Source organism: Neofelis nebulosa, chromosome 13, assembly GCF_028018385.1.
Source record: "Neofelis nebulosa isolate mNeoNeb1 chromosome 13, mNeoNeb1.pri, whole genome shotgun sequence".
In the NCBI taxonomy this organism is placed as follows: domain Eukaryota; kingdom Metazoa; phylum Chordata; class Mammalia; order Carnivora; family Felidae; genus Neofelis; species Neofelis nebulosa.
In genome coordinates, this window is record NC_080794.1 from 89,342,731 (window position 1) to 89,366,236 (window position 23,506).

The 23,506-nt window shown below is 46.5% G+C and overlaps 1 protein-coding gene across 6 annotated transcripts in view; it reads left to right on the forward strand.

Moving 5' to 3' along the window:
• The window catches only part of MGMT (O-6-methylguanine-DNA methyltransferase), a 297,512-nt gene that overhangs the window by 90,068 nt on the left and 183,938 nt on the right, over positions 1 to 23,506 (forward strand). The gene's annotated exons all lie outside the window — the stretch shown is intronic.

Here is a 23,506-nt window from a genome sequence, read left to right on the forward strand (position 1 = left end):
TTAATGGCCGTTTGTGCTACATTGACCAGGTCCATGGGTCGCTTAACATAAGTGATTGCGTTTGCTTATGATTAAAAACTTCCTCCATTAGGAACGCAGCACCCAGGACTTGTAAATGATTTGTTGTTGGAGCTTTAGACTTCATTAGCCACGTCGTCCACTAAGAGTTGTCTAAGAGTTAGGGACACTTGTAATGAGCTGTGTAATAGAGACCCTCCAACAAAACAGAGAGAGACCAAGTCTTCTTGGAGCAGCTTAGCATGCAGATAAAAGGCTGCCAAACGTGTGGCGAATGCGCTGTGCCGTGGCTGAGGCGGGCTCCGTTCTGACTGGGAAAGGCGTGGGTGAGTGAAGTACTTTATTACTGGAGCAAGACTTGTAGTAAAAAATTATACACCGTTCATGACCAAAATCCTTCAAAACACTCCGTCACCATTCCCCTCTGAACCCTGTAGCTTAAGCCCTAGGCATCTCACGAGTCTCTTGATATCACATTAAAAAAAATTCCATTTCATGGTGTTTGTTTGGGAGTGCCGTTCCAGCCCTCGACAGCCCCCCACCCCCATTCATCTCTGGCTTTTCCCCTGATTTCCTGTGTACGGTAACGTGGGTGATTATGTGCTTTATTATCAGCAGACACCTTGCGAAGAGAGGGAAGTTCCTAGAATAACTACATTAAATGTGATGGGCATTTTTGTGACAGACGTAAAACTCCGAATCTTGAAAGCAGTTGCTTCGTGGGTCAGGCGGCCGTGTTAGCTTTTCTCTTCTGACAGCAGTGGGAGAAGCTTTGTTTGCCTGTTACGGACGGGATCAGGTCTGCTTGGTGACCCTTACTTGGTGCCGACGGCGACTCTGACGGGGTGGGGGAGGGCCGCTGGCCCTGGAGCGCGAGGACACGGGGCCAGGCTGGTCCTGACCCCACCATTTACTAGCTGTGTGACCTTGAACGAGCTGCACACCCTCATTTAGATCACCCTGTGAAGATGAAGCTCATACCAGTCTCACAATATTTGGGGAGGAATAAGAACACAGACACTCCGTTAAAGGTACGCTTGGCGCGGAAAGGTCCTCGGTCATTCCTTCTGCGGATGCCCATCCAGCATGGGATGCGGGGTTCGGGGCACTTGGGCTTTGGTTTCTGGTGGCCATCAAGGTGTGCGGTTGGCTTGTATGGCTCACGGTGCCCTTCACCGGCCCTCGGGTTGGGGCTGGACCTTGTGAGTGTCCGGAGGCATCCCCTGTGGTGCCCTGGGAGCTGTCGCTGTCCCTGGCCGGGTGTCACTTTGCAGCCCCTGAACCCACATATTCTGTAGGATTTCCCCTCGTGCGTATACTTAAAAGTTATTTTAGAGACCATTTTAGTCTTAATATTGGTTGTAGAAATTAAAAATTCTGAAAACGGCATTGGATGGTGTGTGAAGGTACAGGATTCCTCTTGTCAGGTCTTGACCTTCATGCTGGCAGCCAAGGTCAGATGATGGGTCGTGCTGGTTGGTAGAGAGTAGTTCTGTCATTCATGGGTTGCTAATTTTTGGAGCACTGCAATACAATTAAATATACTTAACCTTAAAATTACCCTGAACGTGACTGAGTCTTTGATTCACAAGCCCCTTCTGGTTCTTAACACGGCCTCGGTTTGATCGTTATAAGGATGAATCATCCTTGTGCTGTTGGGAATGGACTGTTTCCGTGGTTTAAATGCCCAGTAATTGAGAACTTTCCCCTCTGCTCTGTGTGCAGTGTGACCAGCGGAAGGTGAGATCTTGACCCTTTGTCTGTCTCTGCTGTGCCCGTCGCCATCTGTATTTGAAGGTCAGCAGCAGCGAGAGGGGGGACTGAGTGCGTTTAAGCCTTGCTGGGCCCTTTCAGGTGGCGCTGTGCGAGCTGGGGGTTGGCTGCAGGCTCCTCCGTGCAGTAGGCAGGGTCACCCCGGCCCTCCGCAGCTCGGGCGATGTTCCCCAGAGCTGGATGGTCCCCGTGTCTCCTGCCGTGTCTCCTCCGTCTCCTGCACCTTCTCTTCCTTACCCTGGCTTAGGCCTCTCCGCTCACACTCTGCTTCTGGGAAGCCTGCCTTGCTGGCCCTGTGCTCTGTCCCCTGCAGATCCAGAGCTGAGGTGGTTTCAGCTGCTCCATCTGTGACCCTCCCGCCGGGGACAGTCCCCTGGGGTCTCTTGCTCAGGCACAGGGCTGGAGGACGTGTCCCAGGGATGGGCTGCCTTGCCTCTGAGGACTGCCCCGTCTTCCCCCACGGATGAACGCTTTCTGCGAGGAGGACAGAGGCGGGGGGGGGGGGGGGGGCGGGGCCCGTACCGAGCTACCCTGCCGTGTTACGAGGAGCGAGGGCAGCTCCCGGAGGGGTTCCCGGTGTGGAAAAGGGCGAGCGGGGCCAGGTGGGGCAGCACAGAAAGCTGGCTCCTGCAGGGGAAGTTCTGCTGGGCCCAGCGTGAGAACAGGACCTTGCGGAGCAGGATTCCTGAGAGCCCATGGTACAGTGTGGCATGCTCCCCTTGTACGTGGAATTTAAAGAATTAGGGGTACCCTGAGCTCCTGATAGGTAAAAGACAGTAAAAACAAAAACAAAAAGAAAAACAAAAAGAAGAAGAGTAGCGAAAGACACAGTCTACCCTCTGAACTGATGCGCAAGGCCCTGAAAGCATCACTTTGAATCATCTGTGGTGAATGTGTTAGAAAAACGTAATGCTGGTGTGTGGACCTCTCAGCCCTGCGATCAGCGTTACAGTATATCTTGTTGAGTGATGCTTACACTGCTGTGTGTCCGTCCTTCATGTGTGTGGCTGACAGAAAAATATATTAACAACGAATGGTAAAATGTTGAAATTTAGAAGTTCTTATGCTCCACTGTAATTTCTGGCCCTTTGGGTGTGGTAGACGTATTCCTGATTACAGTGTGGGACACACACCTGTGTCAGAGGCCGAGTGTAACGTGTGATATAAATTCTCACCTGGTCAGCCCCCGTGCCCGGGTCTTAACCAGGCCGGAGACCCTCTACACGTGATGTGGAGGAGGCCACCCCCGTGCGTGCACATCTTCCAGTGGGTCTAGGGTTCTGATGTGAGATCCGAAAATATTTTGGGGGGTGGAACATTGATATGCCCCATCCAGACCCCCACCCCACCCCACCCCACCCCACCCCACCCAGGTCCCTGCAGTGCCTGCTGCTGTTTTGCTCTGCCCTGGACCCTGGTGTATTGAAGTTTGTGGGGCCCTGCCTGGGAGGGGTTCCCGAGTGTGCCTCCGAGGGCAGGACTGCAGGTCTGTGTTCTGTCACGGGTGATGCCTCGCAGACCCTCCTCAGGGGCCTGCCTCTACTCCTTCTCGGTTCCTCCTGCCGTCAGGCTCCCCACAGACCCAGTCATTCACACTCAACCCGGCCCGGCCCTCAACAGAAGCCAGACTCTGCGCCTTTGGCCAGCTCCCCAGGGCTAGGGGGTGGGGGCCGGAGCACAGCCCCCCCGAGGCCTGCCGTGCTCTGCCTGCCCTCACAGAGGGGCCCCCTGCCTCCTGCTCAGCTGACTGGGTGCAGGAATTGTGGGGGGAGGCAGCCTCCTGGCTGAGTGGAGTGTATGGCACGAGAGGGCATCGGGTCCTTGCTCGCCCAGTCCCCAAGGGGTTGAGGACGTTTACAGCCGTTACTCTGGTGCCTGGATTAGGAAACAAACTGCCCTTCAGATTGCACCCCAGCGGATAAGGGTGGGAGCCCCCGGCTCTGGTGCCTCGGGACCCCCTTCTGCTGGCTTCCTGTGCCTCTCCTGTTGGTGGCTTCCACCCAGCGGTGATGTGTCCTCCCCATCCCTGCTCCAGTCTCACTGAGGGCCTTGGGTAGATGTTGCGGACAGCCAGCCAGGCACGGTGACCCCTCCCCTTCCTGTACGCATACCCCTTTGCAGCGGTTCTGGCCTCACCTCTGTTTTGGGGGGGTCCCAAGACTGCCCTACCTTCAGTGAGTCACCAGGAGGATCACAGGACTCGGCCTAGGGTCGTCCCCGTGACTGTGACTCACTACACAGAACACAAAGCAAAAATCAGGGAAAAGCACGCAGGCCGGGTCTGGGGGAAACCGGCTCAAGCTTCCAGGAGGCCTCTGCGGGGAGGGACTCCCTCTGGCAAGTTCGGGCAGCACAAGCGAGCGCTGTGTGCCAGCGGGGTTTCTGCAGGGGGCCGGCCGTGCAGGTGCCCTCCGCGCAGCATACCCCTGGGGGAAAGCAGACGTTCCCTTGGCTTATGAGTGCCAGGGACAAACCATGCACCATGAGCACTCATTTCAGGGCGTGGTGGGCACCCTTTCTGGGTTCACGGGCCTGGTGCCGGTGAGGGCCAGCCCTCTCTCAGCGGTGTCGGGCCTGCGAGGTTTCTGCTTTTGTACATGCCTCCTCGACGGGTGGTCTCTCATCCGCCGGCCCTGCGGTCTGTGGCTTGCTCAGTGGGGTGTGGTCCATGTGGCATGGTGGGATGTTGGAGGCCTTGAGGGGCCTTGCAGCTGCTGCTTGCACCACCTGGGACCCTGTGAAGAGGCCACACTAGTGGCTGGAGGCCAGAGTCCGGCAGAAGGGGGCTTGGCACACCCAACTGCTGGGCACGTGGGACCGTCATCTTGGATCATCGAGCCCTGGATGATTTGCCGGCCTCTTGCTGCCATGAGTGACCCTAGGCGAGAGCATCAGAACTGCCCCCACTGAGCTCGAGTTGCTGCCTCGAGAAGGAGCTGATGAACAGCCGACTGGTTTTAAGTCACTGAGTTTGGGGTGGCTGTCGTGTGGCACTTGCCACCTTGTGTGTCCTCGTCCTTCCCACCGCAGCGTGTTCGCCAGGGCGCTGCCCTCGGTGTTCTGTCCTGTGCTTCCCTGCGCCTCTGCTGATGCCCTCCCCTCCTGGTCCCTCTGTCCCGGCGTGGCCTCTGGGCGCTGGCTCTCGCCTGCTCGCCTAGCTGTGGCACTTCTCACGTGTCCTCATGGCTACCACGTCACCTCTGCCAGCCCCCTGCTCTCCTCTGTATATTCGTTCGCTCACCCTCCTGGCTTTGGCTTACTCCTGTTTCCTTTCAGAAATGCTGTCTCCTCTCTGCCTCTCCCAGTGCCTAACACGCAGAAGGACCGCCAAGAATCCTCCCTGACAACTGGGCCCCTAGGGTCCCCCACTCAAACCTGTGACTGTGCGGGACAGCTGAGGCCCCCTGTCGGGTTTCAGAGGCGCTGGCACTGTGGCCCCTCGACCACCTGTGAATCCTGCAGAGGCGAACACCATGCCCTTTTCTCCCCTCGACGCCCAAGGTTCCCCACGGGATGACGCGTGTGCAGGGCGTACCGTGTGCTCGCATGTAACATGAATGTCTTGTCACGGACTCTACGCTCAGACCTCGATTCGAGGCCACACGGAAGTTTGACGCTAAGGAGTCGACGTGCCTGTAGCTCGTACCTGTGTGGTGGGCGTCGCTGAGACGATCCGACTCTGTCTGAGGATATAGGGCGTGAAAAGTCCACCGGTCTCTGTGTTCTCTCTTTCTCTTGTGAATGAGGCCACGTAGCCGGCAAGGGCTGAGTCAGGTACCCGGGCCGCGGTGGCTGTACGTGCACCACCTGGTGCGGTTCTGCGCTCCCTCGACGGGCGGGGCAGCTGGGGCGGTTGAGGTCTGAGTCCTGAACACCAGGGTGGACGGCCCTGCGCGGCCTTGGCGAGGGTCCCGTGTTTGGGGGTGGGTAGACGGAGTGACGGACGAGTCGAATAATCCCTCACTGTTGGTGATCAGTACCAGGGAGGTGGCGTCTCCTTGTGCCTGGCGGGCGAGACGTGATGGTTACAGATGACGCCGGTTGCTTCCACTTTGCCCCGGTTTTTGTCAGGAATCCTTGGCTTGGCGGTACGTGCTTCTGGGTGTTGCGCCCTTAGAAGCCTGGGAGAGCGGTAAGCAGAAGTGCTTTGTCTTCCGTCTTCATAGGAAGCAAGTGCCTTTCTTCAGGCTTCGGCCTCTTCTGTCTTCTGACCCCCCCAGTCCAGCCTTTGTGTTTGGCAGGCGGGCCTGTCACCTTTGCCTGTCATGCCTGCCTGCTCGGAGGAGCGTTGTCTGCTGTCCCTGGAAGGTGGCTCCCAGCCGTCTCCCTGCACCCACCCCGTGTCCCCATCGTGGTCCCGGGAGTGGGCTCTCTGGATGGCTGACGGCCTTGTTCACCGAGGCATGTACCTGCCTGCAGGCAGTGGTGGCTTGGCAAGTGCTGAGCACCCTGGAAATCTCCAGAGCTCTCCACGAAAGCACCATGTCCCTAAGCAGATTGAGGACCCCGGGAGAGCGTGGGGTTCAGCGTGCCCCAGTAGCGGATTGGAAGTCCTATACTCAGCCAGAGGCACACAAGTGGCAACCTTATTCGAGGAAGAAAAAATTTCCTGGAGTCTAGATACAGTATCTTAGTAGCAATAAAAGGCCTCGTGCAGATTTACTGGCGTAGGAGTTTTAACCGTAATACTGTGCAATGGTAGGTTATTTTGTGTTCAAGAGCTACATTTATCACAAAAATGATGATATACAAATCACTTCCATATCACAAAATGTTCTTGGTCAAAATTGGCTTGAGGCAAGTGATATCTTCGAGTAAACAGTATATGAAGACCATATCTTAAAATGATAGATCACCTAATTTTGTTCTGACAGAGGTTTTTGCCGCAACAAACATCTGTCATTGAAATACCAATTCAGAGATATGGAAGCCAAATTGTCCAGGTTTTCTCGGATTTGTCACTTCTAACTTAAGTCTGCTGCTGTTCCACATTGAAGCTTTTCTAGGATATTAAGCAGCGTTGCACTTTAAGGCACATTAAAATAAACGATTTAGAGAAATATGCTGCTTTAAACGGAAGCAACCCTGTGCAAGGACGGAAGTCAGGAGGTGGCTGAGGAGCACAGAGCCGTCACCTGAAGCTCAGATTTCAGATTTTGAACCCAAGAGTTGGTGCCCTGAAAAAGGAAACATGGCTTTGTCTCCTAGATGGCTTGTGCTCGCCTCAGATTTTTTTTTTTTTTTTTTTTGGGGACAGAGAGAGACAGAGAATGAACGGGGGAGGGGCAGAGAGAGAGTGACACAGAATCGGAAACAGGCTCCAAGCCATCAGCCCAGAGCCCGACGCGGGGCTCGAACTCACGGACCGCGAGATCGTGACCTGGCTGAAGTCGGACGCTTAACCGACTGCGCCACCCAGGCGCCCCTCGCCTCAGATTTTTTGAAAGGGCTGTGATTATAATGTTCTTCCCAAGACTTGAAGAAGTGTTTTGTTGCGAGCCTGAAGGGGGGAGCAGGTTCACAGATGAAGACAATAGTGATGCCACAGGGCCTTTGGGTCTCCTTTTTCTTGGCGCTCCTCCTTGTCAGGGGGTCTCACTCGGAGTCCTGCATGGGACACATGTCTTGAGATTTGAGGTCTCAGGGAGCCCTGTGCATGGACAGATGTCCTGGGAGTTGAGAGACAGGTTTCCAAAGAACAATCTAGAGAACTTCCACTGTGCTCCCCTGTTTAAAAAAAAAAAAAAAAAAAAAAAAAAAAAATGATCTTGGTCCAAAACTTGATTATAGGATAGAGAGTCTGCTTTAAAAAACAAAAAAAAAACAAAAAAAAAACCACAAAAAACCACCCAGGATGCTTGGAAGGCTTTCTAGAAAGCTGTCATTGATGGCCAATTCTTAGATATTTTATTTGAAACAAAGGAGAGTCCCTTTGCAAGTCCACAGTTACCATGAGTGCGCTGGGAGATGATTTCACTGGGCAGTTCCCATGGGCTTGTATCTGGTGGGAGCGGCAGGCTGCCCCCACCCCCCTGCCCCGCTGGCCCTCCTCCCCTTCTGCTGTTTCGTTCATCCAACCTCCTGACCGAAGCCACGATTTGTGCCTTGCCAGTGCCTCCCCTCAGAGGACGGCCTTCTAGGGCTCTAGCAGCCTTGTCCTCCTGCTGATGGGGGAGAGTCCTGGAGATCTCCCAGCTGTAGGTCTGGGGAGAGTTCTGGAATCCAGGTTTCCAATATGTTCCACGATTTCTTGCATTAGAAAATGCCATCAGCACTTTACAGGCCCTGTTCCACGTGTCACCTTTTTATTCCATTATTACCGTCTGAGACTTGGTATGATGTTTCCTTGTCTGTCTTCATGGAGTATGCGGTCAGGGGCCCCGGGGTTGGGCCACCAGGCCCAGCTCCACCGCTCAGCAGCTTTGGAAAATTACATTCTGCTGCATAACTTCCTTCTCTGCTGAAATGAGGTCCTTATGCTTGTTATGCTTGCTCTCAGCGTTCAAGTATGATGCTGTGTGGAAAGCACCTGGTCCAGGACCCGGTGGTAGGAATGGTAGCAGTCATCATGGTGGTCGTGGTGGTGGTCGTGATGGAGGTCGTTGTGGCGGAGATCATCATGGTGGTGGTCGTGGCGGTGGTCGTGATGGAGGTCGTTGTGGCGGAGATCATCATGGTGGTGGTTGTGGTGGTGGTCGTGGTGGTGGTCGTGGAGGTGGGTCATGTGGTGGTCGTGATGGTGGTCGTGGTGGAGGTCACTGTGGCGGAGGTCATCGTGGTGGTCGTGGCAGAAGTCGTCGTGGTGGTCATGGCGGTGGCAGTGGTGAGAATTATTGTGTTCATCTTGTTTGGTGTTTGTTGGACTGTGGATGACTCGAACACCCGCAGATTGGCCCTCCACTTCCAGTCTTTCTTAAAAGTTTGCAGAGCTAGTTCACTTGTCCAGGTCAATAGCTGGTCTTCCAGATGATGTCACTGAGCTGGCACATCCATCCCAGCTCACCTCTTCAGTTCCCTGTGTTACTGCCTCCAGGTGTAACAATGGGCCGTGCCTTCCTGTGCTCTGCACCAGGGCAGACTTGACGGGGACAGGAAGCTACGTGGCCACCCTGCCGTCACCTGTGGTCTCAGCCATACGAGAGCCATGATTTGCGGCTAAGGATGAATTTTGGTGGGTTGTGGACATGTTAACGAAATGCTTCAGAGCTGACTGGGCTTGCATGCATGAGGAGAAGACGGGGCTGAAAACGGATCAGAACTTTTTAGGTTGGACTTAAAGGAAGGTTCCATAAGGAGTTCTGCCCTGGGTGGCACCACTGTGTACGTGCCCTGGTAGCACCTCCTCTTACCCGGGACATGGTTTCCTCCTAGGCATTAGGACCAAGGTGTGTGTGTGCAGGTCCTAAGTGGCCTTTTGCTTTAAAAGGCTACCGACACACTTATATTTTCTCCCCTTCTGATTGTATCAGGAGAGTGTGTTTCCCCCATGGTACTCGTTCTCAGGGACGGAGTACAGACAGACGCTGGAGCTTGAACTAAGACCCCTCTCTTCCTTTACAGGGAGGATGCTTCCATTTCTCTTCCCCACAGCCACCCCACCTTCCTGTGCGCCCACGTGCTGGCCGTGGCCTCTGGCCCACGCACACTGCGCTTCCTTCGAATAGTGCCCTGGCTCTTACTGCTGCTAAACAACCGGGGTCCAGACACCAAGAATACCAAATCCAAGAATCAGAGGTTTTGAGCAGGAAAAAGTCATTGGATTCCTGTGCATTCTTAACGAAGACTTTCGTTCAAGAAATTATCGATCACACACTGTGTTCCCATGGTTTTTGTTGGTGCTTCATGCCCCCAGCCCCATGGTCCCAGGCCGATCCCCAGACAGTGTCCTGACGTGCTCTTGGAAGTTCCCAGATAGGGCTGCGGGCCCGGTGTACCCCCAGCCCCCACCCCCGGCCTCCTGCCAAGATGGCCACGCCTGCTGGGGCATCGGGACCAGGACCCGAGAAGTCTGTTCAGACCACGTTATTTTGTGAAATACGGTGGTGAACTCACCAAAACTGGTGGGGCTCGTGGAGCGAAACCAAAGTACTGCCGTGGAAATTATTTGAGTGCAACATAATGAGTTCTGTTTTTCATATCTGGCAGATATTACCCCCTAAATCTAATCTGCAATGCTGAAAATTATGCCATTTTTTATGATTTGTTTAATTTTGACTGAAAAAAAATTGACTATTCATCGATTCTTGACCTGAGAGTATTGAGGGAAAAATTTAGTTAATAAGAATTTTCATGAGGTGTAAATTTAAATGTATGAGGACTCTGCCTATCCTAGAAATACTATAGACATTAATTTAAAAATTCTATAAGAGCCTGAGGGCCTGGGGTGTCTGACGAACAGAAAGTGGAGGCGGTCGTGGTTGTTAACTGGTCGGCGGGGTCTGTTGATACGATACAGGGATATTTTATGCTTTCTCCCCGTCCGTGGTTATATGTGGCTGTGCGTAATTGCGGTGTTATTTTTGTTGTAATCTGTTTGCCTGTGAGAATGGTATCCGTGCTGCTAAGAGTAACAAGTCAAACGGAAATCATGTCATGTGATTAGTGTGTGTGGTGGGCTCTCTGGAAAGTTTTCGCGTGGCTCCCCGTATCTGCAGTTCAAAGAGGGCTTTAAAGAAGTCATAAAAAATGAAGGATCCTAATATTGAAGTTGGGAAATGTGAGTGAATGACATATTCTTTTTACACACCTCAACTGTCAACGTTTCTAATCAAATCACCCAGCCCTCTTACTTCTTAAACGATACAGGCAATATTTCCTGTAATAAACACCCGTAAGTCTAATGAGAGGCCCTAAGGCAACTTCAAATGTATGAATTCATTATAATTGAACAGCATAATCTGCAGGGCAAGGATGCCTGCTACCCAGGCTCAACTTCACACAGCTTGGGTGTTTTATGAAAAATGTTACACATTTTGTTTACAACGTATTGCTGCTGTTTGAAGTATTGTATGTTCCTGTAGTACATAAGATGGGGCCGCATAATGGAGGAAAAATCAAGGAGGCAATCTTTCATTTTGTTCTTGTATGAAAAATTCAAAAGACTGAAAACTCACCCAGAGAAATTTTGCAAGCATATTATTTTCCAATGTTTCGATCAATTTGTCTGTCAACCATGGTGAGAGGTGGAAGGGGCCAGCAAAAGCAATTTAGCTTGTGAGGTCCAAAATAGAAATGTTTTAGGGAACCTTGTCACATGTTATTTCTTTATATTAGAACCGCCGTGTGCTTTATTTGCTGGTCATATTATGAAGAGAAATTGATATCAATCATCTAAGTAAGCCATGAATATCTGATATAAATATTACTCTTATATGCATGCACCAGAATAAAATATAAATTAACCTCTTAATGCATGCAGGAACTGTGAGTGTGACAACAGGCTCTTGTTTTGGATTTTTCCATTTAACAATTCACGGTGCGTTTTAATTGATAGTACCCAAGTGACACTATGTAGAAACATCTTGCATATGAACATTACTGACCCTGCCAGGGCTTTAATTAAGCTATAATCTTCCAATAGTAAGTACATCTGGGATTGACAAACGTATCCAAACCATGCTTACGATCTAAGTGTTGTTGTTTTTTTTTTTTTAAATTGGTGCAGATAGGGGGAGTTTTAAATCAAGGGCTTTCATCATGAAAGGGCTTTCATTCAATAAAGTTTAAGTTATGTTAGGAGTAGTTAATTCTAAGGCGAACGTACAATTTCAGTGAGATCTTGTCACGGAAAACCTATAATTATGTAACTACTGTGTGTACTAACACTTCTTTGAATCTTAGATTAACCCATTAAGATAATTTCCTTGAATCTTGTCTTTTCCAGAAAAAAAAAAATTAATCCGTTGGCTTACAAAAGACCCTAGTTTAAATTAGTCACATTAGGTCAGGGTGCTCCTCTCATAAAAGCCTCACTGAGAAGTACGAGGTATGCGTTCCAAGTAGTTGGCTACTATTCACATGAAATATTAAGTTCACAGAGAATGCCAAGTTTCTTGGAATTTAGAATCAAGTGTAATATTTGATCATGCTGGAAATTCACTGTGTATGATAAACTGACAAAATAAATCTTTCCAGTTGGTGTGTATTATCAATATTGTGTTTATATGAAAAAATGTCTTGAAACACAGTTCTCAGGACAGTTTGGGTAGAGACTTCACCATCCAGTATTCCTTACTTAGCGTGATAGCTCATTTTTTCTTTCAGTGACTGCTGCCTAGTATTTTATCGTATGTGTTTGCATCTAAGTGGGGCAGCAACTTTTTTTTTTTTTTTTTTTTTTTTTTTTTTTGTCTTAAAGACTCGACCCTAGAGTCTTTTAGGATTTTGGTGTTTTTTGCCCTTGGTTTGGAGCTATTTCAAGCAACATTAATTGTGAACACCTTTGTACGGACATCTTTGTGTGCTTGTGAAAGTCAGTGCAGAATAAATTAAGTAGAATTAACTCAGATCTCTTCAGAGTGCCTTCCATATTTTAATTTTTTATAATGTAAGTGAGGTTGAATATTTTCCCTTCTGTTTATTGGTTGTTAGTATTAGTAAATTGTTTTTCTAGTGGTTTTTGCCTTTTATTGGTTTGTAAGAACATTTTGCATGTAAAAGATAGTCCTTTCTATTTTTATTTCACCCATGGAGTTTTTGTATGTAGTCAGATTTTGTTTTTCATTTTGGCACAGTTTTTGATCTACAGAGAAGTTGCGAAGATGTTAGTACTCTGCAGAGTTCTGCTCTACCCTTCGCCCAGCTTATCCTAGTGATAACTGCTTTTACATAATCATGGTACGTTTGTCCAGATTATCAGCTAGAAGTTAACATTGATACAGTTGTAGTTAGAGTTTTGAATCTTGTCCTGTGGCTTTTGAGTATTCCTGGAATGCTTACAAAGGCCTTGCTTATTACTTTCCCTTTTCAGTGGGGGTGGTTGGGGATAGCCAGGGATAGCTCTGTGCTTATTTTCTGTTTTCATATTTGATTTCTTTGAAGTGTATTTTACTTTTTACAGGAGTTTGATTGGAACACATATTTATTTTCATTCAGATTCTTAAGCAGATTTGTCAGTGTGTTTTGAATTAATCAACTTCTGGGCCGTACATTTTATAAAAGACAAAAACTATCTGCAGAATTTTTTTTGTAGTTTATTATCTAATCCCTGACTATGATATTTTTTTGCAACATCTAACATATGAGTGGTTTATAAAGGAGAGTGTAAAATGTAGTTTATTTAATATTTGTGGTAAGAATTCTTCTAAGACCAGTGGGTCAAGAATATTTTCCTTGGATCCTAAATAAATGACTTTGTAACTTTGATAGTTGGGAGTTTTGTATCATTAAACCGTTCTAAGTCTTCTTGAGGGAGGCAGAAAGACCTAGCCCAGTACTGAGTTTTGTGTTGGTATACCAAGAGCAAAATGTCCCTAGTCCCAAGAATGAAGTATTTGCCTGAAGTCTAGGAATTGGGTGGACTTATAGTCATCAAGCTGTCCCAGATGATATAGTTTACATGCAACTATTATCATTTGGAGAATTTCACCTGCTTAATTTTCAGCGAATAGAATGCTGCCTATATCATCTTGACCTTTTAAGAGTAGATACATATCCGCCCCCCCACCCCCACCCCCAAGTAGAATTACATGAAGTTTCGGAGAAAACCACTGGTCTGAGGCTCACCCTGTGCCCGGGTAGCCCATTCCATTGTTAGGAAGGGTTTTTTCAGCTTAGAGGAATCCTTGACAAAATAAGAAATTTAAAGTATACAGTGTGGGCCGCTGGGTGGCTCAAGCGGTTATCTGACTCTTCATTTCAGCTCAAGTCATGATCTCACAGTTTCTCATGGGTTCGAGCCCCGCGTCGGGCTCTGTGCAGACAGTGCCGAACCTGCCTGGGATTCTTTCCTGTCTCTCTGCCCCTCCCTCACTCACGTGCGCTCACTCTGTCTCTCAAAGTAAATGAACTTAAAAAAATATATACGATGTGACTTGACGTGCCTTGTGGAAAGATTCCCCTCCCACCCAGGTAACCCCTCCATTGTCTCCTTTTTAAAAAAAATTTTTTTTTGGTGAGGCTATAAAAGTTCACAGACCTCCGTTAACACAATACACGATTGTCAACCATGTTGTGCGTTAGATGTTCAAGTTTATTCATCTTGTACCTGGAAGTTGATGCCTTTCTTACTAGTCTCTCTCCGTTTCCCCCAGCCCCTGGCAGCCACTTTTCTGTTTGAGTTTTGTTTTTTTTTTTTTTTAATTATTCTACATAATAAGTGATAGTGAGCAGTATATCTTTCTCCCTCTGGGTTATTTTAGTTGGTGTAATGCCCTCTAGGTTCATCCATGTTGTTGAAAATGGTAACATTTCCTTCAAGTCTAAATAATATAATAATGAAATACTATTACTGTTATGTACATATATATTTTCTTAATCTGTAGAAGGACACATTGGTCGTTTCCATGTCTTGGCTGTTATAAATAGTTCAGTGAACATAGGAGTACAGCTGTCTCTTAAAGATAATTTTGTTTCAGTATATGCCCAGAGGTGGGAGTGCTGGGTCACATGATAGTTCTGTTTCTGATTTCTTGAGGAACCTCTGTACTGTCTTCTGAGTGGCTGCACCAGTTTGCATTCCCACCAACAGTGCACGAGGGTTCCCTTTTCTCCACATCCTCTCCAGAAGTTACCTGTTTTCTGTTTGATGATGGCCATTCTGACAGGTGTGGAATGGTACCTCATTGTGGTTTTTGGTATTTCCTTGGTGATGAGTGATGTGGAGCACCTTTGCACGTACTTTTCCACGTACCTGTTGGCTGTCTGGATGTCATCTTAAGGGAAAATAATTTAATCGGGCCCTTGCCCATGCCCATTTTTAAATTGGATTATTTGGGTTTTTGGTTTTTGCTCTTAAACTGTAGGAGTTATGGCATAGTTTGGGTGTTAACCCCATGTTGGGCGTGTGGTTTTCCGACCTTTTCTCCCATTCAGTAGACTGCCTTTTCATGGATGGTTTTCTTTGCCGTGCAGCTTTTTAGTTTGATATAGTCCAACTTGTTTCTTGCTTTTGTTGCCTTTTTTTTTTTTTTTTTTTTTTAATAAAAGTAAGATTGAGTGAGAGCACACACAAGCAGGCAGGGGCAGAGAGAGAGGGAGAGAGAATCCCAAGCAGGCTGTGTGCTGTCAGTGCAGAGCCTGACCAGGGGGAATGGGGCTCGATCTCAGGAACCACAAGATCATGACCTGAGTTGATATTCAAGAGTCAGACACTTAACTGACTGAGCCACCCTGCTGCCCCTTGTTGCCTTTTAATACCAAATCCAAATTACTGCATATGTTTTCTTCCAGAAACTTCATGGTTTCAGGTCTTACATTCAACTTTTCAGTCCCTTTTGAAGTGACTTTTGTGTATGGTGTCACATGGGGTCCAGTTTCACTCTTTTGCATGTATCTGTCTGGTTTTCCCAACACCATTTATTGAAAAGACTCCCCTTTCTCCATTGTGTGTTCTTGGCTCCTTTGAAAATTGACCGTATATACATGGGTTTATTTCTGGGCTTTTAAAAGTATTTTATTTATTTTTGAGAACGAGTGTGCAGGAGCTAGTGGGGGAGGGGAAGACGGGGGCTGGAGAGAGAGTCCCAAGCAGCTCAGCATGGAGCCTGACATAGGGCTCGATCTCATGACCACAAGATCATGACCTGAGTTGAACACTCAAATGACTGAGCCACCCAGGTGCCCCTATTTCTGGGCGTTCTGTTCTGTTCTTATGACAATACCGTACTGTTTTCATTACTGTATCTTTGTAATATATATAGTTTGAAATCCAGAATTGGGATGCCTTCCAGTTTGTTCTTTTCCAAGATTGCTTTCACTATTCCGGGTCTTTTGTGGTTCCATGTGAACTTTCTATGAAAAATGCCATTGGAATTTTGACTGGCATTGCGTTGAATCTGTAGTCTGGTTTGGGCACTATGGACGTATTTCCTGTTCCTCCCTCCTTGAGCCTGGTGCATTTCTCCCATTTGTTTGCATCTTCAGTTTCTTTCATTAATGTTTATGATTTTCAGCGAACAGACCTTTCACCTCCTTGGCTAAATTTATCCTTAGGAATTCTTTTTGATGCTATTGTAAATGGGGTTGTTTTCTTAATTTTTATGGTAGTTGGTTATTGGTATATGGAAACAAAGTGAATTCTTATGTGTTGATGTTGTAGCCTGCAACTTTACTGAAATCATTTCATAGTTTGGATAGCTTTTTTGGTGGAGTCTTTAGGATTTCTTAGATATAAGAAATGAGGTCATCTTCAAACAATTTTACTTTGTCCTTTCTGATTTGGATAGTCTGTGCCTCGCTTACTGCTCTAGCCGGGTCTTCTAGTAGTCTGTTTAATAAAAGTGGGAAGAGTGGACATCCCTGTTTTGTAACTGATCCTTAGAGGAATGGCCGTCAGTTTTCACCGTTGTGTTGGCTGTGGGCTTGTCATCCATACCTTTGTTGAGGTACATTGCCTCTCTACCCAGTGTGTTGAGAGTTTTTATCATGAAAGCATGTTGAATTTTCTGTCAGATGCCTTTTCTGCAGCTGAGAGGATTAGGATTTTTATCCTGGACTCTCTTAATGTGGTATACACCACACTGATGGATGTTGAACGAGTCTTACGTCCCTGCAGTAAATCCCACTCGATCACAGTGTGATCCTTTCCCTGTACTGTTCAACTCTATTTGCTAATGCTTTGTTGCAGATTTTTTCATTTGTGTTCATCAGAGTATCGGCCTCTAATTTTCTTGTGGTGTTCTTGTCTGGCTTGGCCTTATAAAATGACGTTGGATGTGTTCCCTCTTCATTCTCAAAAGGGTTCAAGAAGGATTGGTATTCATTTGTAAATGTTTGGTGTAACTCACCAGCAAAGCCATCTAGTCCTGGACTAGAAGTTGTTTTTTTATTCTGGTTGTTTTTAAAGTTTATTTTTGAGAGAGCATGAGCAGGGGAGCATCGGAGAGACAGGGAGGCAAGGATCCGAAGGAGGCTTTGCGCTGACAGCAGTGAGCCAAACACAGGGCTCGAAAGCACAAACTGTGAGATCATGACCTGAGCCAAAGTTGGACGCTCAACCGAATGAACCACCCAAGTGCCCCACCTTTGTAAGTTTTTGATTACGAATTCAGTGTCCTTACTAGTAATTTGTCTAGATTTTCTGTTCATTATGCAGTCCTGGTAGATTAGGTTTGTAAGAATTTATCCATTTCTTTTAGATTGGCCTATTTGTTTGTATATAATTTGTAGTAGTCTTTTTCGGTCCTTTGTGTTTTTGTGGTGTCCGTTGTGAGGTCTCCTTTTATAATTTTGAGGCCTCTTTTCTTGATTAGTCTAGCTAAAGGTTTGGTAACTTTTTTCCTATCTTTTCAAAATATCGCTCCTTAGTTCCATTGATCTTGTCTGTTGTCCTTTTTCTTTCACTTACTTCTGCTCTGATTTTCTTTTCCTGCCTTCAAAGTTTGACTTTAGTTTATTCCTTTGTCTAACTCCTTGAGGTGTAGATGTGGTTGAGACCCTTTTTCCTAGTGTGGCTACAAACCTCGTCCTAGAACTGCTCTTGTGGTATCTCAGGTCTTGGTATGTGTGCTGTTTCTGTGTTTGGTTCAGGCGCTGTTTTATTTTGCTTTTGATTTATTCTTAGACCCATTGTTTGGTCCAGGAGCATGTTTAATCCCCACATGTTGGTGAATCTCACAGTTTTCTTAGAATTTGTAGTTTTATACCTTTGTGGTTGGCAGAGAAGCTTGATGTATTTCCACTCTTGAATGTATTGACTTGTTTTGTGCCCTAACATATGCTCGATCCTCAGCGTTCCATGTTTGCTTGAGAAGAATTTGCTGAAATGTTCTGTGTATGTCAGTTCCTTCTGGTCTAATGCGTAATAAGTCTGTTACCTTACTTTTTTTCCCCCTGTTTGGATAATCTATCCATTGTTGAAAGTAGGGTATTAAAAAGTCCCCTGCTTCTGTATAACTGTTCTTTTTTTTAAGGTCTGTTAATGTTTGCATCCTGTACTTAGGTGTTCCTAGGTTTGGCACATAAATATTTATAAGTGTTATGTCTTTTTAATGAACTAACCCCTTTATCGTTATATAACGACCTTCTTCGTCTCTTGTTACAGTCGTTGGCTTAGTCTGTTTTGCCTGATGTAAGTGTAGCTACCCCATCTTTTTTTTTTTTTCAACGTTTAAAGAAATTAACTGGATTTTAATTAGACAGGTAGTAGTTGAGAATATTCTTTTTTTTTTAAATTTTATCCAGTGTTTATTTGTATTTGAAGATATATTTTTTTAAATATAATTTATTGTCAAGTTAGCCAACATACAATGTATATAGTATCCTCTTGGCTTTGGGGGTAGATTCTCGTGATTCATTGCTTCCATACAACAACACCCAGGGCTCATCCCAGTTGCCTTCCTCAATGCCCATCACCCATTTTCCCATCTCCCCCGCCCTCCCCACCCCACTCTTTTGGGAGTTTCCCTTTGCATGGGGTATCTTTTTTCATCTTGTTCAGTCTGTGTGTGTCCCTAAAGCTGAAGCCGTCTCTTGTAGGCAGCATGTAGTTGAGTCTTGGTGTTTGATCCCATTCAGCTGCTCTGTCTTTTGGTTGGAGAATTTAGTCCATTTACACGTAAAGTAATTATAGACTTACTGTTGCCATTTTATTCATTGTTTTTTGGCTTTTTTTGTAATTCCTTCGTTTCTTTCTTCCTCTCTTGCTCTCTCTTTATGATGTCATGACTTTGTGTAGTGGTGTACTTAGACTCCTTCCTCCTTTGTGTATCTACCATAGGATTTTGCTTTGTGGTTACCGTGAGACATGTGAAACATCTTCTTATGACAACAGTCTATTTTAAAGTGGTAACTTCATATTTTAATGTTGGCTTTTAGTTTATTACAAACTCTCATACTTCATTGATCATTTCTCTGAGGAATTTTAGAAAACTTCTGCTAAAGACATGAATGAATGATTTATTTGATATTTTCATTCCTGTATGACTTATAAGTGACAAGTTTTTATTCTCTTTACATTTTTTTAACATTTATTTATTTTTGAGAGATAGACACAGGGCACAAGCGAGGGAGGGGCGGAGAGAAGGAGACACAGAATCTGTCAGCCCAGAGCCTGACGTGGGGCTTGACACACGAACTGTGAGATGGTGACCTGAGCTGAAGTTGGACGCTCAACCGACTGAGCCACCAGGTGCTCCTGTTCTTTTTAAATGTAGCATATAAATCCTAGTTTGGGGTGAGAGATGTCAGACTTGTTCTGTGTAGTACTTATTTGCAGACAGACCTGGGTTCTAATCCCCTCTTCCACTTTCCGAGTGTGTAACCTGTGAAGCTGGCCACTCGGCATCTCTCTGCTTCCGCTCTGAGTGGTCCTGCTGGGTGCTCTCAGATGCTTGTTTGCACAGTGTCCATGCCGGGCCATTATTGCAAGCCTCCCCGATAGGGCATTTTTCTTACTAACTTTCCTGCTCTAGAGCTTGTTAAAGTTTTGCTGCCTTCATAACTGTTTCAAAGGCACTTTTTTCCTCTTACTTCCCAACCTTCTCCTTTCCAAGACTCCTTCCCAGCAGATATTGATGTAGAAAGGCGTGGGCCATGGGCCCCTCCGATGTGTGGGAGCATGAGAACCAGGCTGTGAGTTCTCACCTGGCAGCTGCCCGGCGGCTGTGTGTCTCCGGTGCTCCTCTGGGCATCTGCTGTGTGTGGGGACAGTAGACACACTTGTGAAGCTGTCACACGTGGAAGTGAGCTTGTAGATGGCCTTTCACGCTGTAAGAGCTGACATAAAGTTAGCTGGCATAATAAAGATTCTGAAGTCTTTTCTTCTCTCTTTACTACCCCCTTTCCCGGTTATATCGGTTTTACCAATAATTTAAGTCTCTCACCACTCAGGAATATACCTCTTAATGAGGTAATATTTAAGGCATTTTATAAACTTTAAAGTGCTGTTGATATCGGTCGTTTGTGACTTTGTGAACATTACCTCATTTAAGCATGTTGTAATCTTTATATATTTGAAAGACTTCAGTTTATCTGCAGAATGCTGAAATTTTCTGGATTAAGTTGGATGAGTAGGAGGATTTAAGTGTCTGTAATAGATTTAGGAGGACTTTAAAAATCTTATTTTCCACATTGAATTAAAACAGATTAAGATTAACCATTTTCTGAAATGGAAGAAAAAAGCCATTGTTTCCAATTCCTGTTTATATAGCTGAGTCTGCGAAATTAAAAAAAAAAAAATGCGATTACCCTGAGCCTCCTCTTAGAGCTCATCCCCTTCAGCTGCCGCCTCCTGGGGGCACTGGGCACTGCAGCCACGGGGTCCCACCGTGCTCACCTGCGAAGCCATGTGGGGTCGGACCCCAGTGGTCCCCCGTGGTCTCCTGTGGGGTGGAATGAGAGGGACTGGAGCAGTGCACGTTTCCAGCTCATGTCTAGAGAGTTTTCTTTTGGATCACAGAATTGTCAGGTGAAACTCTCAGCTTGTGCTCTGCTGGGTGGGCTTCCTGACACATGGGTGTTTTCCTCTGCTTTATACTAAAACACACCTCCATCATTCTGGGCTTGAGGAGTCGTAGAACATCTTCATTAAAACATACTTTTTGTTACCGTAGGCACTGCACTGTCATATCGGGTGGGCACCCATATTTTAAAGGAGGTGGTACAGAAGGACCTTCAGTCATTTTGAATTTCTTCTTTTTGGAGTTTAACAGTCTATGTTGGAGAACCATCTTTCTGTAAGTTGTGTTCTGCCTTCGGCAGTTGTAGGTCTGAGTCAAGGGTTACAGTTTTAGAATCTCACAGACAACAGGCTGCCTCTGGACTGTGACTTTGGAAAGTGAACCTGTACAGTTCAGTTTTCCATAAAACAAGATCCCTCCCTCCTAGGGTGGCTGTCAGCTGTACAGGAGCAGACAGGAAGCTCTCAGCACCAAGGCCAGCCTAGAAACGGCACCTTGCATGCCGCACCTCCACCCTGGGGTTGGCACTTTTTGGGGGACACAGTCCTCAGAAGGTCTAGCCGGCAGCCCTCCCGGGGACTGACTTTTCCCTTCCCTCTGAAACACTCCGACCTCCTGTAACCAGGCTCTGGATAGTTTCATCTGTCCAGGGGACGGCTGTGACCTTTTGAAAGTAGGTGAGAAAGACCCACATGGCAAAGAATCCCAGAAGTAAAGGCAGGAGGTGAGAAACAGCCTTGACAGAGCCCCGGTTCTTCTGCTGTGGACCCCGACACCACACTGTTCCCTAAATGCGGAGATTCCAAGTTGCCCATGAAACTGGGCTACTCATGTATCCCTTGGTTCTTAGGGGCCCTAGCTGGAAGGGACCCAAGGACAAGGGCAGAGGAGAACAAAGTGTGGCTGACCAGGCCCATGCCCCCGTGTGTCCCGAGAGCCGCCGAGACCATGCGTGGCCACCGGCGCCTTAGTGATGGAGGCTGCTCACACCGACCCCGTGTTCATTGTACAAGCTGAGTTCTGTGGAAGTGTGCTCTGTTTATTCAGGGAGGTGCGGGATGGAGTGTGGATGTGTCCATTTTGGGGTTCAGTCCTGTGTGACTTCACTTCTGCCTTCCCCTTGGGTCCTACGCCTGCCTGACAGACCGGCCAACAGCTTGTGTTCTGCAAAGTCTTTGTCTAATTGGGAGAGGTGAGGAGGGTTGCAGGCAGAGCACCACCACGTGAGGGACCCCATCGCTCTGCAATGGTATTTCTTGGAGAGCAGGAATCTGTCCCGGGTTCATTATGACATTGGTGGTGTAGTCTTGAGGCCAGATTCTATTTTGGGTGAACACCTTCATATTATTCCAGCTATTTCTAATTAGTATGAAGGCATTTCTGCTGAAAAAGTGGAGAAGGTACAGGCATATGGTATAAACATCAACATGGGCATATTTTCTACTGGTCAAACTGCATGCTAATATCATCCTTAATGGGGAAAAACTGAGCGCTTTCCCCCTAAGGTCAGGAACGTGACACGGATGTCCACTCTCGCCACTGTTATTCAACATAGTGTTGGACGTCCTAGCCTCTGCAGTCAGACAACACAAAGAAATAAAAGGCATCCAAATTGGCAAGGAGGAAGTCAAACTTTCACTGTTCACAGACGACATGATACTCTATGTGGAAAACCCAAAAGATTCTACCAAAAAACTGTTAGAACTGATTTATGAATTGAGCAAAGTCACAGGATAGAAAATTAATGCAGAGAAATCCGTTGCATTTCCATATACCAACAATGAAGCAGCAGAAAGGGAAATCAAAGAATCGAGCCCGTTTACAACTGCACCAAAAACCGTAAACCTAGAGTAAACCTAACCAAAGAGGTGAAAAACCTATACACTGAAAACTATAAAAAGCTTATGAAAGAAATTGAAGAAGACATAGAAAAAAAATAGAAAAATATTCCATGCTCCCGGATTGGAAGAACAAATATTGTTAAAACGTCGATACTACCCAAAGCTGTCTACATATGCAGTACAATCCCTATCAAAATAACGTCGGCATTCTTCACAGTGCTAGAACAAGCAGTCCTAAAATTTGCATGGAACCAGAAAAGACCCAAATAGCCAAAGCAATCCTGAAAAAGAAAAAGCTGGAGGCATCACAATTCCGGACTTCAAGATATATTACAAAGCTGTAATCATCAAGGCAGTATGGTACTGGCACAAGAACAGACACTTTCATCAGTGGAGTAGAATAGAGAACCCAGAAATGGACCCACAGACATATGGCCAACTAATCTGTGACAAAGCAGGAAAGAATATCCAATGGAAAAAAGTCTCTTCAGCAAATGGTGCTATGAAAACTGAACAGTGACATGCAGAAGAATGAGCCTGGACCACTTTCTTACACCATACACAAAAATAAACTCAAAATGGATGAAAGGCCTAAATGTAAGACAGGAAGCCATCAAAATGCTAAAGGAGAAAGCAGGCAAAAACCTCTTTGGCCTCGCCTGCAGCAACTTTTTACTCAACATGTGTCCAGAGGCGAGGGAAACAAAAGCAAAAATGAACTATTGGGACCTCATCAAGATAAAAAGCTTCTGCACGACAAAGGAAACAATCAGCAAAACTAAAAGGCAAAGGACAGAATGGGAAAAGATATTTGCAAATGACATATCAGATAAAGGGTTAGTATCCAAAATCTATAAAGAGAGCTTATCAAACTCAACACCCAAAAAACAATCCAGTGAAGAAATGGGCAAAAGACATGAATAGACACTTTTCTAAAGAAGACATCCAGATGGCCAACAGGCACAAGAAAAGATGCTCAATATCACTCATCATCAGAGAAATACAAATCAAAACCGCAATAAGATACTACCTCACACCAGTCAGAATGGCTAAAATTAACAACTCAGGCAACAACAGATTTTGGCGAGGAAGCAGAGAAAGAGAAACCCTTGTGCACTGCTGGTGGGAATGCAAACTGGAAAACAGCCACTCTGAAAAACAGTATGGAGGTTCCTCAAAAAATTAAAAATGGAACTACTCTGTGATGCAGCAATTGCATTACTAGATATTTACCCACAGGATACAGCTGTGCTGATTCAAAGGGGCACATGCACCCCAGTGTTTATAGCAGCGCTTTTTCAACAATAGCCAAAGTAT